Raw genomic sequence first — 15,353 nt, 5'->3', positions numbered from 1 at the left:
GAATTCAAGTCTTCCATGGATGGTTAGACTGAAGTCCACAAACCTCAAGTTCCCACCCACCCTGAGAGACTGAGTCAATGCTCTGAGGTGGAGGTTTTCAAATTTCTTTAATGGTGCCATGCAACTATTTGTTCAAATAAAATATTTGAAATAAACAAAAGAAGAAAGAGGTGGCTTCCTTCCCCCAATACATATGCCAGGACCATTCTACCTTTTTCTCTGTGATGACCCCTTGAGGACACTGTGGAGATCTGGAAACTGTATGAAAATCTCTAGGACTTCAGGGAACACAGTTTTTAAAGCCACTAATTTAAGGAAAGGGAAATAGGATTTCCACAGAAATGAATTTTGTATTCAACCATCTGTAGTTGGAATCTTGATTATTTCTGATGAATAGAAGTAGCAAAAATTCCAAATGGAGAAGAGCCAACATAAATGACCGTGGATGGAAACTTATTTGTTAGTTGGAAACGTGAAAGCATCAGCCAGTCTGTGGCTGATCAAGTGCCTAAAGAATTAGATCCAGGCCTATTTCCACTCATTATCTTGGTGCCACACATAGGATGTAAAAGCCACCTCTGCCAGCTCACCATAGTGCTTCCAATGGGAAGAATGCTTAAATACTGCTGCTGTTGTTCAATCATTAAATCATGTCCAACTCTTTGTACCCCCATGGACTTCCCCATCCTTCACTATCTCCTGGAGTTTGCTCAAACTCATGTTCATTGAGTCGATGATGCCATCCAATTATCTCCTCATCGTGACCCCCTTCTCCTCCTGCCTTCAGTCTTTCCCAGCATCAGAGTCTTTTCCAATGAATTGGCTCTTCGCATCAGGTGGCCAAAGTATTGGAGCTTCAACTTCAGCATCAATCCTTCCAATGAATATTCAGGGTTGATTTCCTTTAGGATTGACAGGTTGGATCTCTTTGCTGTCCTAGGGATTTTCAAGAGTCTTCTCCAACACCACAGTTCAAAAGCATCAATTCTTTGGTGCTCAGTCCAACTCTCGCATCCCTGCATGACTCCTGGAAAAACCATAGCTTTGACTATACAGACCTTTGTCAGCAAAATGATGTCTCTGCTTTTTAATATGCTGACTAGGTTTGTCTTAGATTTCTTCCAAGGAGCAGCATCTTTAAATTGCATGGCTGTGGTCACCATCCGCAGTGATGTATTATTTACAGATAGTTCCCAGGCTTTGCAGTCACATATTGAGTGCTCTACTTGAATGAGCTCTATCCTCATGTCCTGCAATGTGCAGAGCATATTTGAACCCAGATGTTCTCATTTCCAGTATCTTTTTACAATTTGATGGCACCTCCTGTGCCACAGATTCTAGTTTTCGGTACTAAAGCTATAACTTATATATATGGTGACCTAGTAGCAGAGAAAGGAAGTGAGAACAAATAAGCTGACTTCTGGTTCTGCTATTAGCCAGCTATGTGAATGCAGACAAGTCACCAAACTTATCAGTTTTCTCTCCCCTAAAATGGAATTCATAATACCTACTACGTATCTCATGGGATTATCATGAGGTTATAAAAAAGCCAAGGTCATATCCTCTTAAGTTGTATGAACTATGTGTGATTATTGACAACAAAAGTAACTTTGGGAGGATTTCACTGTATGTAGATGTAATACGTATGACAAATATAATATAAATAGGGGAGGGTAAAAGACCTGTATGTTTTTAAGACTTTACATTTTATTTGAAGTGGTAAATATTAACTTCAATTAAACTGTGACAAATGAGGTTTGTATATTATAATCCTCTTGTAACACCTAAAAAATAGTACCTAGAGCTATGAACAAAAAGCCAATTGATAAAATATATGGGGTACTCGATGGACGTGAGTTTGGGTGAACTCCAGGAGTTGGTGATGGACAGGGAGGCCTGGCGTGCTGCAATTCATGGGGTCTCAAAGAGTCGGACACAACTGAGCAACTGAACTGAACTGAACTGATGGGGTACTAAAAAGTATCCAAATCCTACAGAAAGAAAAGGGAGTACAGAGGAGCAAAAAACAGAGGAGGCAAATAGAATACTAAGAAAATGGTAGAGCTAAATCTAATCAATAATTATATGATAAATATTTTTAAGACCTAATGATATGCTATCTATAAGAAACCTACTCTAAATTTAATGAAAAAAATAGATTAAAATTAAAAGGATAAAACAAAAAAGATATGCCATGAAAAGACTAAACATAAGACAGCAGGAGTGACTATGTTATTACACAAAGTAGACTTTGGAACAAGAAAAAATTACCAGAGGCAAAGAGGGAACTTGCATAATAATGAAGAAGAAATTAACCAAGAAAACATAGTAGTCTTAAATGTGTAAGACTAATACCCCTAAACAGCAAAGTCACAAATTACATAAAGTTAAAACTGATAGCAATGAAAAGAGAGATAGAAAAATCCACAATTATACTGGGAGACTGTCATGTTCCTTTCAAGATAATTAACAGAACAAGATAATTAATAGAACAAGTAGACTCTTGATCTAATTGACATTTACGCAACACTCCATCCAGCAGCAGCAGAAAGACATATTCTTTCCAAGTGTACATGGAACAGGCACCAAGATAAACCATATTCTGAACCATAAGACAAACCATAACAAATTTAATTTAATCACATAAAATAGCTTTTCTTGACCATGAGGGGTATTTAACTAGAAATCAGTAGTCAAAAGAAATCCAAAAATTTCCCAAATATTTGAAGTTTAAAAATACATGGAAATGAACTGACAAAAATCTTACATGAACTTAGTATTTTGAACTGAATGAAAGTGAAAATACAACACGTTGAAACTTGTGGGATATAGCTAAAGCAGTGCTAAGAGGAAATGTATAGCATTAAATGCTTATATTGGAAAAGAAGAAAGATTCTAAATCAAAAATTTAATCTTAAACCTTGAGAAACTAGGAAAAGAAGAGGAAATGAAACCCAAAGCAAGCAAAGGGAGAAATAATCAAGAGAAGAGCAGAAATCAGTGGAATTGAAAATAGAAAAGCAATTAAGGAAATCAATGTGCTTATATACAGCCTGTATATTTCTCTGGTAAAGTTCAAATCCTTCCCCTAATTTCTAAGTGGACTTTGGTTGAATTTCAATAGTGCTTTATATATTCTAGATATAGAATAATACAGTCTTTCATTGAGCAGGTGTTTAATTTTGATAAAGTCTACTTTATCGATGTTTTCTTTAACAGCTCTGGTTTAGGGTATATTATCTAAGAACATTTCACTTCACCCAAGGTCACAGAAGTTTTATCCTAGGTTTCTTCTAAAAGTTGTCCCAGGTGGTGCTAGTGGTAAAGAACCTGCCTGCGAATACAGGAGACTTAAGAGACAAGGGTTCAATCCCTGGGTCGGAAAGATCTCCTGGAGGAGAGCATGGCAACCCACTCCAGTAGTATTCTTGCCTGGAGAACGCCATGGACAGAGGAGCCTGGCGGGCAGAAGTCCAAAGGGTCACAAAGCGTTGGACATGACTGAAATGACCTGGCACACACACACACACATTTCACATGGAATTCTATGATCCATTTTGATTCAATTTTTGTATAAAGTGGGAAGTATAGGTTGAAGTTCATTTTTTTCCCAATGTAGATAGATATGCAGTTTGTTTGAAAGACTACCTTTTCTCCATTGAATTCCTTTGCAACTTAATCAAAAATTGGCCATAGTTATGTGGGTCTGTTTTAAGACTGTTCTGTTCAATGGACCTACATGTTTATCCTTTTTCCTACACCACTCTGTCTTCATTACTGCAGCAGGCATGGAGGGAGTTTCATGGATGTGTTAATACCTAAAATAGGTAAGCTTCAGTGATGTCCACTGCCTATGACTTATAGATGAAATAGCGCAACAAGGAAGCTTAAGTTTTACCCAGAAATTTTTGTTTGTTAATATCTTCCTCAAGCCTGTATTCATTTTTCAGGTAGAAATGTTTTGAAAGTGATAGTCCCTCAGTTAGTCCCTCAGTCTAACTCTTTGTGACCCCATGGACTGTAGCCCTCCAGGTTTCTCTGTCCATGGGATTCTCCAGGCAAGAATGTTGGAGTGGGTAGCCATTCCCTTCTCTTCTCCAGGGGATCTTCCTGAGCCAGGGATCAAACCTGGGTCTCTTGCATTGCAGGCAGATTCCTTACCATCTGAGCCACCAAGGAAGCCCAGAAATAGGTTTTAGGCTATTTTAAATAAGAATATGCTTATATACAAGTGTCTTTGTGTGGGGTGAGGGATGTGCACGTGCACTCACACACAAGCATTCAGAGAACACAGGCTAGGTATCACGTTCCTGATTCTTGCAGCTGTCCGTGTTTCAAGTTGCCTTAACCTTTAGAGTGAAGTGAGTGAAGTTGCTTAGTCGTGTCCGACTCTTTGTGACCCCATGGACTGTAGCCGACCAGGCTCCTCCCTCTATGGGATTCTCCAAGCAAGAGTACTGGAGTGGGTTGCCATTTTCCTTCTCCAGGGGATCTTCCCAACCCAGGGATCGAACCTGGGTCTCCTGCATTCTAGGCAGATGCTTTAACCTCTGAGCCACCAGGGACTCCAACCTTTAGAGTGGTGGTTATCAAAGTTGAATGTGCAATAGAAACACTGGGAGGGCTTGTTAACACTCGCATTTCTGGGTTCTGCTTCCAGGGATTCAAGTTCAGGAGGTCTGGGATGGGATGAGAGTTTTCATTTCTAACAAGTTCTCAAGCGCGGCTACAGCTGGCTCAGGGCTCACACTTTGAGAACCGTGGCTCTAGCTCTGTGCTGCCCTAATTGAGCCCTATTATTACTTGGTGCTCAATACCCCAAGTGCAGGAACAGTGCTCACGTGGGGTTAATTCCATTCTGAGCACCACCTTACATTCCTTAACCCAAGTTGGAAAGGGAATTAAATCAGAGAAGTAAAAAAAAAAAAAACAGATAAATCTGCTATATTCTTGAAATCTGACATGAGTGAATACTTCCAAGGAAAAGAACAAGCTTATCTCCCCTGAGAGAAGTGTTGAAAGGCAAGAAAGACAAGGAAGCAGTCAGAAAGTTATAATGAAGAATGGCCAAAGGTTGATAATTCCTAAAGTTCTATTTAGGAATTCCTAAAGTACCTATTCGGTGATAGGTTCATGAGACTTTATTATACTGCTTTGTTTACTGTTAATGTTAGATGTTTGACATTTTCCATTTTGTAAAAAGTTCTTTTTAAGTAAACTGAGATTATAAAGTAGAGGAACCTAGCAGAAGATCAATGTGTGTTAGAGAAAATTTAAATGCTATTTTCAAATTCTCAAGATGATTTAGAGATAAATCCACTTCACCAGTGTTTCTCAGACTTTCCTTTAAGCCTCCAGTACCAAGAAAAGTACTGGTACTGGAGTACTTTCTATCAGGAAAAATCCTTCCTGACACTAAGAAGGTAGCCCAAAGTTGTTCTACTGCCAGTCCGAATTTCTTTGAAATTTTGTGTTTTATTTTCCAAATGTGATTTTGCTCCCTAGTTAATATCTATTTGATTTCATCTAAAAATCTTTTAAATTATCATCACAGGAAAATGTTTCCTAGCTATTCACCTAGTAGATGGACAAGCTGTCATCAGTAGCTGTATAACACTTGTAACTCCAAAGACGTAAATGGTTCAGTCTTAGAGAAGTATCACAAGCAAGAATCATAGCTCAACAGTCGAAGTCATTAAACAGAAATTTCTTTCCTTGTGTTTGCTCTCCTTGAAATTGATGTGTATTTATTGCTCAGTGTTCTCATACTCAGAAAACAAAAGGTTTTGGGTTCATTTGTGTCTCTGCATTAAAACTTTTCTATTACCTTAGCATCTAAGTACATCCTATGTTTCTTAGATTAACTTCTGCCATTATCAATTCACTAGTAAGGATTGAATTAGTACCATCATCTTGGAACCCTCAGCAAAAACATAGTGTGTATGGGTTAATCAAAAACTCCTAATTTATCTCTCCCCCAATGAAGAATCTGAAAAGAATGTGTCTATATGTATATATAATACATATATATACATATATATATGAAACTGAATCACTTTGCTGTACACTTGAAACCAACACAGCATAGTTTTTTGTTTTTTGAGTTTTTTTTTTGTCTGTACCATGTGCCATGATGAACTTCCCCAACCAGGGATTAAACACATGTCCCCCTATAGTGGAAGCACAGAGTCGTAACCACTGGACCACCAGGGAAGTCCAAGAGCATTGTAAATTAACTATACATCAACACATGTGTCTGAAAAAAAGAAAAAAAAAGTGGTGAAAATGATATTAGATTGGTTGTTTGGAATTTCCCACAAGACCTTGCATCTTTTCATTGGATTCAAGCTTATGCTTGAATCTTAAAAACAAGGTTGTTGAAAAAATAGTAACATCTACATGAATTATATACACACACGTATCACATTAGTGTAGATCCTCATTAGGACAGGCAAGGAATAATATCAGAGAGAATCCTGTGGGAAAAGGAAAATAAAATAAGAGAAGTGGGCCTTGTACAGCAGAAGTGGCCTGAGCTGAAGAGTCTGATTCAACTTTCTGCTCTTGAGGTTAAAAAAAATCTTGGGAGCTTAGACGTGGCATTTAAAACAATCAAGACAGTTGTTGATTGAGCCTCGAAGAACAGGGTATGTGCTAAGTCACTTGTCTGACCCTTTGTGACCCTATGGACTGTAGCCCCTAGGCTCTTCAGTCCATGGGATCCTCCAGGCAAGAATATTGAAGTGGGTTGCCAGGCCCTTCTCCAGGTGATCTTCCCGACCCAGGGACTGAACCCAAGTCTCATTATGTCTCCTGCACTGCAGGTGGGTTCATAACTACTAGCGCCACTAGGGTTAAGAGGTTAGAAGCAGGAGGTAACAGCTCCTGAATAGGACCCTCAAGATGAGAGGGGGACACTGGCTTTATTCAACAATATCTACTGAGTGTTCTTTTGGCATATACAGAATGACAGAGCTCGTCTCCTATGAAAAAAATCACAGAAATTTTTAAAATCACAGATACAAATTACAGACATTTTCCATACTTGACTGAAGACGAGGGGGCTGTGTGAGATGGTTGAAGGCAGAGTCAAATCACACAAGACATTGATTGTCAACCAGGGCTTTATCCTTCAGGCGTGGAAATTCAGAGGCAGGGAAGGAACAGGAAGAAGGGGGTATTTTAGGAAGATTAACTTAGGGTAGCTTGCCAGGAGATCCATGTGCAGACCTCTGTCATGGTCCAAAGGTGAGACAAAGAGAACTTGAATGCCTAAGGGAGTAGGCAGGAAGGGAGAGCGGGAGAGAAGAGTAGGGAAAAACCAAAGGTGATTGCCAAAACTTGAATCTGAGTAATGGAAGAATAGTTCTTTTTTAAAAGGAGGAGGGGTTAGGAAAGCAAGCTCATTTAGAGTGAGAAAGACACCAAGTTTACCTCTAAATGAACTGAGCTATAATGAGACTCATTAGCGTAAACTGGACTACTGGAATGCCTTCTAATGCAGCAGTCCCCAACCTTTATGGCACCAGGGAATGGTTTCATAGAAGACAGTATTTCCATTGACAAGGATGGGGGCAGGTGGTCTGGGGATGATTCAGGCACATTTACTGTGCACTTTGTTTCTATTATTGTTATATCAGCTCCACCTCAGATCATCAGGCACTTGATCCTGGAGGTTGGGGATCCCTGTTTTAAAGGGCAAACAGGTCCCCCCTGCTTGTGGGAAGTAGATAGTTCAGCCTAGACAGGAGAGGTGGCCCCAGGTGGCTGTAGTGACAGAGCTGAGGGCTGCCCATGAGGCATGGTGGGCACTCCAGGAACTGTGGTGTTCATGAACTTGGGGGTTTCCTATTCAGCAGCCCCTTCCCACCTCATCTCCAGGGCCTCTCACTCTGCAGACATTCCCCCTCTCCTCCAGCCCCCAGGACCCCATGACACCTCTAAGGGCACCAGACTGCCCCCGACCCCTCCACGCTCAGGCCTTTTCTGGCTTCTGCCTTTGTCCATGTCCTCTGTCCCCCAATGAATCCTGCCCCCATCCTCTGCTTAGCGAACTGCTTCTCATCTTGCAAGTTCCTACTCAGACTCCAAGCCCTCCATGCTCCTCGGCACCCCATGGAAATTTTACTAGCCTCTCTACACACATCATATTAGCAGGTGTCCAAGCTCCGAAGATCATGGGCTGTGTCTTACCTTTATAGCCCCTCAATACTTCTTTGCTCAGTTTATCATCTCAGTTATACCATGCTTGCATGCTAAGTCCTTCAGACATGTCCAGCTCTTTGTGACCCCTTGGACTCTAGCCCACCAAGCTCCTCTGTCTGTAGGATTCTTCAGGCAAGAATACTGGAGTGGGTTGCCATGCCCTCCTCCAGGGGATCTTCCCAACCCAGAAATCAAACCTGCATCTCTTATGTCTCCTGCATTGGCAGGTGGGTTCCTTACCACTAGCGCCACTTGGGAAGCCCCACTTAAACCACAGATGAGATCTATTTCATACAACATTATTTGGGGCTTAAAAACACACAGACTTTCTTTATAGTTAGTAAGCATTCAGAGGAAATTTGGAGTCAAAATACATCAAATGTTAATATTATAAAGAATGAGATTTAGGCATACTTAGCCATAATTTAGCAATTAAAATAAGAGCAGACTTGGCAGTTCCCTTTATTCAAACCCCTCACAACCTGTAAGTGTACAGTGCCAAAGAAAGCCAGCCTTCTTTCTCTGATACTCCGATTTTCAGTCCAAACTGTTACATCATGTTGTAGAAAATCACACAGGTTCAATTCTTTGCAGCTCAAAGTTCAATTCTTCTCAATGCAAATCTGAACTAAAAGAAATCACTGTGTGATATGTGTGTGTATTTGTTTAACAGAAACCGTAATCTGGACATTTTATCAGGTTGGACCTGGATCTACCCAAAGAGACATGTTGCTTTTTAGTTTAAAAAAAAAAAAAAACACAGAATTTTTAGGCATCATTGCATGTGTTTACCATTTTGACCAGAAGAAATGGAGTTTTTGAGATTGGTTGAATTATTCAACAGGAACATCGAGATAAAAGCAGGATTTATGGAGTTTCCAAGTTTCTTATCTGAACTCCAAGGTTAAAATAAGATGGATCAGAACAATACAGCTCATAATTTACTTCTATTCAATAAGCATTTATTGAGTGCCAAGCAAGAGCTAAGCAGTGGAGCCAACAAGTATATGTCACAGTATCTGCCCTGAAAGTGCTCACCTTCTAGCAAGGAAAGCAGGTTTATATACATATAGATCAGGAAAATAAACTTAATAATAGAAACCAGCCGAAACATATATTTATGCATAGGTGTTACTTCTTTCAAAGTTGCATCAGAGTTGCACTCTGAACCTTCTCCATACTCTGATCCTAAAACTTCCTTTGCACCACTTTTGGTCTTTGGCAGTTCTGCAGGAGCATCACAGTGACAGAATATTTTCGGTAGGGTAGAAGGAATGTTGGCTCATAATCAATGGCAATTTACTTTTCACAGTTCTGGAGGCTGGAAGTCCAAGATCAAGGAGTCAGCATGGTCATGCTCTGGGGAAGGATCTCTTCCAGGAGGAAGATTTCTCACTGTGTCCTCACATTGCAGAAGGACAAGAAACCAATCTCTGGGGCCTTTTTTATAAGGGTACACACACACTTTTATGAGGACTCTGTCCTCACCACCCAGTCTCCTCTCAAATTCCCCGCCTTCTCATACATCACCTTTGTGTGCTCAGTTGCTAAGTCATGTCCAACTCTGAGCAACCCCTGGACTGTAGCCCACCAGGCTCCTCTGTCCATGGGATTCTCCAGGCAAGAACATTGGAGTGGGTTGCCATTCCCTTCTCCAGGGGATCTTCCCAACCCAAGAATCAAGCTCGTGTCTCCTTTATTGCCAGGCAGATTCTTTATCACTGAGCCACCAATATATCACCTTGTTGTTCAGTCACTCATTCATGTCCAACTCTTTGTAACCCCATGGACTGCAGCATGCCAGGCTTCCCTGTCCTTCACCATCTCCCAGAGCTTGATCAAACTCGTGTCCATCAAGTCGGTGATACCATCCAACTATCTCATTCTCTGTCATCCCCTTCTCCTACTGACTTCAGTCTTTCCCAGCATCAGGGTTTTTTCTAATGAGTCAGCTGTTCACATCAGGTGGCCAAAGTATTGGAGCTTTAGCTTCAGCATTAGGCCTTCCGATGCATATTCTGGATTGATTTCCTTTACAATTGACTGGTTGGATCTCCTTGCAGTCCAAGGGACTCTCAAGAGTCCTCTACAACACCACAGTTCAGAAGAATCAATCCTTTGGTGCTCAGCCTTTCTTATGGTCCAACTCTCACATCCATACATGACTACTGGAAAAACCATAGCTTTGACTAGACAGACCTTTGTGGGCCAAGTAATGTCTCTGCTTTTTAATATACTGACTAGGTTTGTCATAGCTTTTCTTCCAAGAAGCAAGTGTCTTTTAATTTCATGGCTGCAGTTACCATCTGCAGTGATTTTGGAGCCCAGGAAAATAAAGTCTGTCACTGTTTCCATTGTTTTCCCATCTATTTGCCATGAAATGATGGGACTGGATCTTTGTTTTTTGAATGTATATCACCTTAGCAGTAAGGATTTGAATATATGAATTTGATGGGGGAGGACACAAATATTCAAACCATAACAGGGATTAATCTATCAAAATATGTACAAGATCTGTTGATATATGAGGAAAATTACAAAACTCTGGTGAACAAAATCAAAAAGAACTAAAGCTGAGGAAATGTTCCATGTTCATGAATATTAGAACTCAATATTGTCAAGTAATGTTTTATGAGATCCGTGCACGTGGTTTCCCTGCAGCATGTTTATACCTATCAGAAGACGTTCAAAGCCCATTAGAGAATACTGGGGCTTCGTCTGAACTTCTTGTTTGATTATACATGCTGTCTCTCCTACATCACATTATGTCTTTGTATACATTATCTCCTAAAATTAATTCAAAGTTTTACAAGAGTAATTAGGGAGCACCACACTTGTGGTTCAGGATGCAGAAAAACAGTGGCACCTACTTCTGCCTTGGAAATTCCATGATCTATTCCAGTCCTGGCTGTACATTAGCATCAACTGGGAGCTTGTAGATCTCTCCCTGCCCAGGCTATATCCCAACCAATTAGATCCAAATCACCAGGGAGATGTAACCCAAGGCATGAGTATTTGGGAGAGAAGTCAACTTGTGGGGTTTTTTTCAAGTTTTTACGTGGAAATAATTTGAATTCATAAAATATTGCAGAAGTTGCTCAGTGTTATATGGCAGCCTGGATAGCAGGGGGGATAATGGATATGTGTATGTGAGGTTGAGTCCCTTTGTTGTTTACCTGAAACTATCACAACATTGTTAATTGGCTATATGCCAATACAAAATAAAAAGTTTAATTTTAAAAGATGTTGCAGAAGTTAAAATACTACAAAGAACTCTTGTATTTTCTTATTCAGAATCAGTTCTATTTTTTTCCTCTGAACCATTTGAGGGTAGGTTAAGGGCATCATGGCCTTTTACCCAAAAACATCCCACTTTCAATGAGTATTTATTGTGCGTTCATGCTGTCTCTTCAGTCGTGTCCAACTCTTTGCGACCCTATGGGTCGTAGCCCACCAGGTTCCTCTATCCATGGGATTCTCCAGGCAAGAATACTGGAATAGGTTGCTGTGTCCTCCTCCAGAGGATCTTCCCCACCCAGGTATTGAACCCGTGTCTCTTACATCTACCTGCATTGGCAGGCGGGTTCTTTACCACTAGCACCACATGGGAAGCCTGAGTATTTACTAAGAATGGGTAAATACTTAGCAAACACTCACTCTCATATGTAAGCATTGGACAGCCAGCAGCTTCACACATTTACACTGTCACTAAGCTTACAAGTATTTAATTTAACATCCTATTCCAGCTTTGTCAGCTGACCTCATAATGTCATTAGAGCACTTTTCTCCCTCTGGTTCAGGAGCCAGTCTAAGTTAGGTAATACAATTCGCTGACATTTCTCTCTCTCCTCAATTAACCTGTAATGTTTCCATAGACTTTGTCTTTTGTCATATTGACATTTTTTAAAAATACAGTTGTTGTTATTCAGTCACTCAGTCCAGTCCGATTCTTTGTGACCCAGTGAACTGCAGCACACCAGGCTTCCCTGTCCTTCAATTCCCTGTCCTGGAATTTGCTCAAACTCATGTTCATTGAGTCATGATGGTGATGCCATCCAACCATCTCATCCTCTGTCGTCCCCTTCTCCTCCCACCTTCAGTCTTTCCCAGCATCAGGGTCTTTTCCAATGAGTCAGTTCTTCACATCAAGTGGCCAAAGTATTGGAGCTTCAGCTTGAGCATCAGTCCTCCACTTTAAAAAAATAAAACATTCCTTGCTGTCTGCTGTGGCCCGCTCAGCCGAGCACTGGGTTGGGCATGGTGTCTCCTTTGCAGGCCCACGCAGTGTCCACATTTTCTCACTGGTGCTGCTCATTTTGATCACCTAGTAGAGGGCTGCCCACTTTCTTCACTGGCTAATTATCTTTCTCTTTCTCCCTTGCAACTAATAAGCAGTCTGAGGGGCTGACCAGACCACTGGAATACATGGCTCCAAATCAGAATTTCCCCCCATGGTTCAGTATGGATTGATGATTTTTGGCTGATACAATATTTACCTTGAGGAACAAACTGCAAATGATTTTCCACCTCCATCACTCTCTCCATATTTACCAGTCAGCCCTTGAAATTCTCCCTTCTCCTCTGTGTATTTATTTATCTATATATTATTGGTATGAACTCATGAATTTCCTTTTTTTCAATAATTTATTTATTCATTACCATATTTATTTGGGTGCTCAAACAGTCTCAGGTGTCAATAGTAGGAGGCCCTTCAAGGTGACTCCTGTATCCTTGTGACAGGTCCCCAGTTTTGTGAACACTTCCTTACTTCCAGCCTTATCTTGTACCTACCCTGCCCTATCCCTGGTACTAGTCATTTCTCCAAAAAAAGACACCTTTTCATGGAGAGTGGTATAAGAGAACAAGATTAAGTTTGCAAGGTATGCTTATTGCTGGTGGGTTGTCTCCGCTTCTTAGCCCTCTTAGCAGACAGAGCTAGGAAATATACTCATGTGTGTATATACATGCAGGCTTCCCTGGAGGCTCAGTGGTAAGTAATCCACCTGTCAAGGCAGGAGATGCAGGTTCAAATCCCTGGGTCAGAAAGATCCCCCGGAGAAGGAAATGGCAACCCACTGTAGTATTCTTGCCTGGGAAATCCCATGGACAGAGGAGCCTGGTGGACTACAGTCCATGGGGTCACAAAGAGTCAGCCACAACTTAGCAACTAAACAACAACAACAATATATATTCATACATGTAATGAAAATACGCATGCATGTATATATATTTTTGTGCATACACACATTCACCTATATATACATGATCTCAAAATCATTAATTCATGCTTTTATCTCAAATTAATTTTTAATTAATTTTTATTGGAGTATAGTTGCCTTACAATACTGTGTTAGCTTCTGCTGTACAGCACAGTGAATCCGCCACACCTACACAAATAACCCCTTTTTCACACTTTTATCTCAAATTTAAATGCATCCCCACAAGGTTCTATTCTGCCTTCCCCTATTCCATATTTATATGTCTCCTTTCCACAGTGAGATCCCTGGCTCCCAACAACATTTAGTCCAGCCATCTTGGGAAAATGTTTGATAGTGCCTATTGCAACTAAACATGCATATACCTATAATCCAGCAATTCTACTTCTGGGTATATTCCCAATAGAGATAAGGACTTATGTCCACCAAAAGCATAATGTTTGCAGCAGCTTTATGCATAGGAGCCAAAAACCGGAAATACACCAAAAGTCAATCAATAATAGAAAAGCACATTGTGGCATATTTACACAATAATAAATTGCTGTGAAAAAGAATGAAACTCCTGATAAACACAATAAAGTGGATGAATCTCATAGACATCAAGTTAAGTAAAAGATGTTCAATGTGAAAGAGGATGTATGATATTATTCCATTTATGTAAAATTCAAAACCAGGGAAAATATGACTCTAGAAAGCAGAGTAGTGGCAACCGCTAAGATTTATGAGGATGGGATAACGATTCTGAGAGGGCAGGAAGGAGCCTTCTGCAGGAGCTGGGGTGTTCTGCCTCTTTATCCAGGTAGCAGTAACACAGGCACAACACAAATACAAAAAAAGTCATCAAGCTATAATTTAAATATTTTACTATATGCAAGTTACATCCTATTTTTTTAATTTAATACAGCTATAAATTGAGTTGCCAATGCAATTAACTCCACCGAGATGATTTAATCAGACCAATTCCACATGTGTTCAGGAAACGACAACTGCATCAGAATTTAATCATCTACCTGGCAACTACTGCTTTTCTGTTGTAATACACATCCCGTGTCAGTAACGGGAAAAATTGTACATGCAAGGATCTAACAGTACAGTTCATGGGTTTTCTCAGTGTCTTGATTTAATTTTTTGTTGAGTGGAATTGGACTGTGTTATACACACCCCAAGGGTTAGTCACAATCCAAACCTTTAATGGTTTACTCTTTGTGTGTAAAGTCATTTGGTAATAGGCATCCTCTAGGGTTGATTACTGGTAACTTGAAATTCAGCTCCTAGAATCCTAAATGCTCAAAGGAAGGCATTGTGACCAGAGCTTCAACAGTAGGGTGGAATGAACATAGGTTTCAACCCCCAGACTGGCCCTTTTGATACCCTTCTCTCAGCGTCAGCCCTGTTGCCCAGGCAAACCCAGTATATAAGACATGAAACCATTCCTCCTTTGATGAAGACGTCTTCTCTTTTGATCAGAACTGAAAAATAAGAGATGAGAGTGGAAAGGTATAACTCAATGCTCACCAACTTCAAGTGAGCCGCAGCCACCTGGACAGCTTCCTAAACCTGAGTTTGGCATGGGACCCCACCCAAGTTTCTGGTTTAGCCAGCCTGAGCCAACACATCTACCAGCTTCCAGGGGATGCTAATGCTGCTGGCCCAAGGACCACACTCTGAGGATTACTGCCATCATTGCAATGAATGTGGAATTAGAGCATCAACATTCAAATCCTGAACTTAACCTCATAGTCTGTGACCGTGAGCAAGCAACTTAATCTCTCTGAACCTATTTTCTCATTTGTATGATAAAGACAGTATGTGTCCTGCTTGCCCTATAGGATTGGCATTCATATTTTGTGAGTTCATTTGTGTTTTGAAAACCATAAATCATTAGACCAAAATGTTCTTCACTTTTTTGTGCTTTGGACTCCCTTGGCAGTC

The 15,353-nt window shown here is 40.5% G+C and overlaps 1 protein-coding gene and 1 non-coding gene across 2 annotated transcripts in view; one reads left to right on the top strand and one right to left on the bottom strand.

Annotated features, from left to right (window-relative positions):
* The window catches only part of LOC120860849 (thrombospondin type-1 domain-containing protein 4-like), a 227,672-nt gene that overhangs the window by 170,571 nt on the left and 41,748 nt on the right, over positions 1-15,353 (top strand). The window lies entirely within an intron of this gene.
* Positions 4,494-4,565, bottom strand: TRNAS-AGA. The gene has a single exon. It is a non-coding gene; the product is annotated as a tRNA-Ser (tRNA).

The sequence above is a fragment of the Oryx dammah genome, unplaced genomic scaffold (assembly GCF_014754425.2).
Source record: "Oryx dammah isolate SB20612 unplaced genomic scaffold, SCBI_Odam_1.1 HiC_scaffold_11208, whole genome shotgun sequence".
NCBI classification, from domain to species: domain Eukaryota; kingdom Metazoa; phylum Chordata; class Mammalia; order Artiodactyla; family Bovidae; genus Oryx; species Oryx dammah.
The sequence above is the reverse complement of the archived record's forward strand: the minus strand, read 5'-3'. Positions and strand labels throughout refer to the sequence as shown.